Source organism: Oryzias melastigma, linkage group LG6 (genome assembly GCF_002922805.2).
Source record: "Oryzias melastigma strain HK-1 linkage group LG6, ASM292280v2, whole genome shotgun sequence".
Lineage (NCBI taxonomy): Eukaryota > Metazoa > Chordata > Actinopteri > Beloniformes > Adrianichthyidae > Oryzias > Oryzias melastigma.
In genome coordinates this window covers 17391789-17397485 of record NC_050517.1, presented here as the reverse complement: position 1 = coordinate 17397485, position 5697 = coordinate 17391789, and the positions used below count along the sequence as shown (strand labels likewise).

Sequence of the window (5697 nt, the reverse complement as noted above, 5' to 3'; positions counted from 1 at the left end):
ATCTCGTGCATTACTGCTCTGCTGCTCCCTTCAATCCAATCACCAGGGTAGTATGCTTTATGGATTAATAAGAAATGATCCTAGAAGGTCCAGTCAGGCAGCTGAGGCACCAAAAGCAGAAGGATGAAGTGGTGAAACAGAGGGGGAGAGGGGCAGGGTGCCGTCTGGAGTCGAATTTTAATGAGTACCAAGGGGAATATGCTTTCGCTTTTTGCTTCTTTTTTTCATGTTGGTGTTGTTTTTTTTCTGTGTGGTATCTTTCTGGTGCATCGCTCTAAATCACTGTCACGCAAACAAGGTATTCCCATCATGCCTCTGGTTTGGCTTAATAAGTGTGTCATCCTGTGGCACAGCCACCTCACCGGCGCACCTGCTCTGCTACCCTAATTGAACAGATGATCTGCCAATTTGTCATGTTTATCTTCAGAGGCGTTCTGGCATCAATGCCCTGCACTGCTCAGCCCCCTTTAGAAACACAGTGCAGATGTTAGCAGATTTCTCCTTTTTTTCATGACAGATCTTGTAGTCATTACTGAATAATTCATTGCTGCATTAATGTCTTTAGATAGCATCTTCAGTCTCTTTTTCTGCTTTTTTTTCCCTCCCCGACTCTGTCTCCTCTCTTTCTTCGTACCCTTCTCACAAGAGGAAATGCTATTATTCTCCTCTCTGACAGCAGAGCATGCAGAGAAAAGATAATTGCCTGGCTTGACTTATTGATATAAAAATAGGATTAAAATTATGCACTAGGGTTTGAAGGTTAGTTGAAAGTTATAATTCAGGGAAAGGTGTTGCTCAGTGCGGCTTGGCTCGGTGCCTGGTGAGTTTTTCAGTCGCTAAAAGGCAAATCGACAAGAGAAAAAGGTTCTAAAAGCTGAAAAGTCAATTATTAAAGAACTGTTTGTACAAATACAGCATGTAGGAGTTTAATATTAATTTTGTATGAAATATTTTTATTTTATTTCAATAAAAAATGTTGTCTTTTGTTTATTAAAATCTAATACATGCACTGTAATGGACTGTAGCTCCTTCAACCAGTATTTTAACTTGTGGCGTCCTTACAGGCTTGTCATAGTTAGATGGACTTTGAACACACGCTCAATAAATCACTTTCACCAGCGGTAGTCTCATGTTCCTTCTGCTGCTCTGATGTCTTTGACTGGCTGGGTGCTACTCATGCCAGTCTCCATTTCCATGGCAACTGGGAGGATGTATGCAGGTTGGTTGCTGGAAGCTAGAAGGAGTCATGGTGAGCTGTTTGATAGCAGCTGTAGAGCAGCAGACAGCTCTGTCTGCAGGCAGCTGCTCCTCTGCACATCTGCTGTGCACCGTACATCCAAGCAGCAGAGGGAATATCCTGGAAGAGACATCATTTACACCAATTTACAGGCCTTAAAATATCTTGGATTGGTTATTTAGGGCAAATAAATAGTAAATAATAAAGGTTTTTTGTTATTTTTCATTTTAGCTGTCATTTTGAGACTCGGCCTGACTTGGACATACTTTGATGTAACTGTGCCAAAAAAAAAAAGATTCGGAGCAGAAATGACCACCTCTCTCCTGAGAGGATGCTGCAGTTCACACCTCCTCACCTGCTCCCTTTGATATTTTTCTGTCAGCTGAGTGTCTGTCTTCATCCTAAGGTGCAGGTGCGATCAGTCAAGCATTCGTGGTTAGTCAAAACTCCACTTTTTGCCTTTAAATTAAACAAAATTAGATTTAATTTATTTAGTTCAGTTATTATCTCAGTATTTTTTTTATTAAAAAACATCCCCAGTAGTGTTTTTAACTATAGTTATGAAGTTTTTCATCAAAATCCCTTAAAAAGTCATTTTTCATGTTGATCTGAAGCCTCTGTTTCAAAAATCGGGGCGTGGCTTTTGGAGCTCCGCCCCTGATCCAACCCCCCTGTCTGATTATGGTAGCTCCGTGTCTCGCTAGCGTAAATCTCCACCGCTGCTACATGAAAATGTCCAGCCGTATCGTATCGATGTCAGCTCAGACGAGTAAGTGAAAAGCTTCCAGGATTGAACTTTCATTTATTTACAATTGTTCATAATTGCGGTCAAATGAGCCGCCGTTCACATTTCTGTGGTCACATCAAGAAGCTCCGTGGAGATTTCCCAGCATTCTCAGCCCTTTAAAAGGAGAAATACTCGTAAATACAAAAACGAAATAATTTCTTATTATATTTGTTCTCTTTCATAAGAAAAATGCCACACATACATGTTAAAAACTAAAAAAAAACATGTTTTTCATCCGAGGGGGACTGTATTTCTGTCTTTGATTTCTTTTTTTTTATCCCTTTAAGATTTCAGAGAAATCCATTATTGATTGACCTAAAAATGAGACAGGATTGATTATCGGCTTGCGTGCTAAAAGATTCAACCGTGGCGCTTTGTTGTTTTTGTGTTCCCTCTAGCTTCAGGCCACCATTGTAGATGACAAACAACACACGTCAATATTTGCCTGCTCTTCCTTTTCTCTCACAGAGCTTCTCAGCATCACCGTTCTTTCATGACTTCAGTCCTGCACAGATACTTGATCCTGTTCTCCAAGCTAAGCACTTCTGGGTGAAGTTTTTCTGAAGCCAAAACTGCTTGTGTGATTACAGACAGATCGATACTTTGTGGTGTCTCCAGCCAGCTCACCCTGCTGGCACAGGAAATGATGCGATCCATGCGGCCCTGACATTGACAGACCCCGGAGAGGCGACGGCTTCACTTACTAGAAAAGCGCTCTCCATTAGCTCAGTCGGGTGGCCGTGCCCTGTCATTTTTATGCTGGCAAGACTGTGACATTTGTATTATGAGGACGGCAAATGCCTTTCTAATCATCTGCTAGCGGTGCTATTTGAATTTTCATCAATTTTGATGGACAGTCCGGAAGAATTATCATCATGAACCTGTGCTCTCCGGCAGCACCGGGCTGGGGACGCTCACGCAGAGTCTTCCTCCAGGCTGCTGCTGCCTTGCTGTTCACCTGTGACTTTTCTTATTTTTGTCAGGAAGATGGTTTCATCCCCGGCATCTGCAGCCGACTGAAAGTGGTGCTTATATCCATGTCAGAGAGCAGCAGCATGTCGGGGCGCAGCGTGTGGGTTTTCATGGCTGAGCCCACATCCCTTAAACCCGAGCGCTTGTATTGACCCACCTTTCCTTTCTCTTCCACTCGCGCTCTTATCTCCCACTGTTTTTCTTGTTTGAAACTGTATGCCCTGCCTGTTGTTATTGATTCCTGAGGATTGGGCCCCGGTAAGTGCTCCTTTGAGTCTGGTGTTATATTTAGGAGGGGGTTTGGAAAGTTTTGATAGGCTGTTACATGTGTGGTAAATAGATGGACTACAAAAGGGAAAGGAAGCAACTTCAAGTCAGAAAAGAAAAGAAAAATGTGTTCAGAGCAGCTGAACATAAAGACCTAACCGTTACGGCCCTTTTTAGTGTCTATCGGATTGAGGAGCATAACATAATTTGGGGGCTGTAATCCATCAGAGTCAATTTCTTTTGTTGGGTTTTTTGGATTGTTTGACTTTTGTAAAATTTTTGTTTGTTCTTGGAGAGAACGTTTTGACAGTTTTTTCCAACCATACTTAAATGTTTGTTTTTTTATGTATATAATCATATCTACAGTCTCAGGTCTGTAGATTAACACTTTAATGTTCTTGGGCCAGATCTCACTCTGATGCTATTAGTAACCGGTCATGTGACATTCATTTAGCATATGGCGTTCACGCCGGACTTTCGGTATCCAACTTTCGCTACAGCTGGAAGAGGATTGGAGCCAAATGTTGCAAATCTTGTGAATCTTGCTCAAGGACGGGTGTACTCTGAATTGCTTCCCTACCCCTACGGCTCCTTCCTATTGCTCCAATAGAACCTTTTCACGGTGACGTCAGACCAAACGGCGACATCCCCGACTGTGTGTAATGTTACTTCCAGTTTAGGGGTATAGATCGACATAACGAAGAACTGAACATTGTTTAAAGCAATTTTACATAAATAATAAAAGTTAACCGAAACAATTTCAACGGAATAATGTACAACATTTATTTAAAAAATGTCCTACCTTTCTATTTTCCTTTTTCTTTCTTAGATCGTTCTCAAATTAAAACAGACATTTATAATATCCTACCAAATTTGGAGGTAATATTTGAGCATATTTTTAATGGTTTCTATTTTGGCTGATGTTATCTGCATGTATTTAAGAGCAATCAAGCACAAAAACTGATGGAAAATTATGAAAGTCATAAAACTAATGTTGTGTATTTTCTAGTAGTTTGCAGGAATGCGCTAACGTAGATGACCGGTGTCTATTGATGACATCAAAACATCCAAATAACGTCCAAATATGAAGACACTATTTTTTCCATATCTCTCCGCTTGCAGGGATGAATGTAGGAGTACAGAGAAGCCGTAGGGGTAAGGTAGCAATTCAGATTCAGTCAAGGGGTCATATAATTCCTGCTGGGCTCAAACCGCAATTATTAATTTCTTTTCTGTGATCAATGTTCAAACTGTTAACGCTTCCGTGAAATAAAGAAGGACGCCACCCAAACATGACTATCAAAGTTGAGTTCCTGATAAGTCAAAGTTCATCCTGGTTTAACTTTCAATGTGTGTTCGATGGATGAGCCCAAAAGTGGTCTTAAAACTGTGCGCAGATACAAGTGAATTAAAGCTTTGAACACAGAAGCCCAAAACAGGCATATATGTTATATACGTTATTCCACATCGCAGGAAGTGAAATCCCTCATTCATTCTATCTACATTGGCCTCTACTTTTTCACCTGACACGCACTGTTTAGACCGGCTGAAAGCAGTTATCACAAGTCTTTAAGGATTTATGGAGGGATTCAAGCGACAGCAAGCAGAACCCAACTTCCTTTGGTCCCTTAAAAGCAAAGTTCTCTATGACTTCAGTAATAAGTCAAGTTGAAATGACCACTTTTAATGGAAAGTCTATGTAAATACACATTTTGTGTTCAAAATTCTCCCATGCACACGTAGTTATGACGCATGGATGGTGTCCCTTCTGATTCACTCCTCCATGTTAGAGAAATGATGAAATTACGGCTTGTGGCCGGCTGGAATTGTATGACATCAAGTCTATAATATACCTGAATAAAGACCGGAGCGAGATTTGAAGCATTTGCGAGGGGCCTCTGGTCACAAACAACTGGGGCCAAAAATAATCCCAAACTGGATGCGGAAATTTCCTAAACTTTAGGAAACCCTCTCAAAAATGATATTTCAAAAACTTCTCAGAACTATCGGCCTTTAAATGCAAATAAACTGTAACTGTCTGACAGTTTAAAGTGCAAGACGAGCTTAAAATTTGACAGAAAACGTTAATAGTTTTAACTAAGAAATGTTCAAATTTGTGAAACTGAATCTGTTTACCTCTGGAGAAGAAGACGGTGAAATACAGTTTTTGTCTGTGAATCAGCTAATCACATAAGCAGTATGTCAAAGAAAAAAAAAACCTTAAAATCCTCGAGCTCTTCTGGCTGATGATTTCGGGTGCAAATGCTGTTGCTCCGACAGGGGGAGGGGCTTCCAATTATGAATTTTTGAACGCCATATTTTTTCTCTGATTCTCTTGGGATTTGCACCACTTTGACATTTGGCTCCAAATTTGGGTGGCGGACATCCAGTGGTAAACAGTCGACAAATATGTGCATACGTGTGAAGCTTCAAC

At 40.8% G+C, this 5697-nt stretch overlaps 1 long non-coding RNA gene across 1 annotated transcript; it reads right to left on the bottom strand.

Moving 5' to 3' along the window:
- Positions 1 to 215: 215 nt before the first annotated feature.
- On the bottom strand, positions 216 to 5532 carry LOC118598859. The gene is made up of 2 exons (XR_004948041.1): positions 5400 to 5532; positions 216 to 1357 (listed from the first exon to the last, which is right to left on the bottom strand). It is a non-coding gene; the product is annotated as an uncharacterized LOC118598859 (long non-coding RNA).
- Between the last annotated feature and the right edge of the window lie 165 nt (positions 5533 to 5697).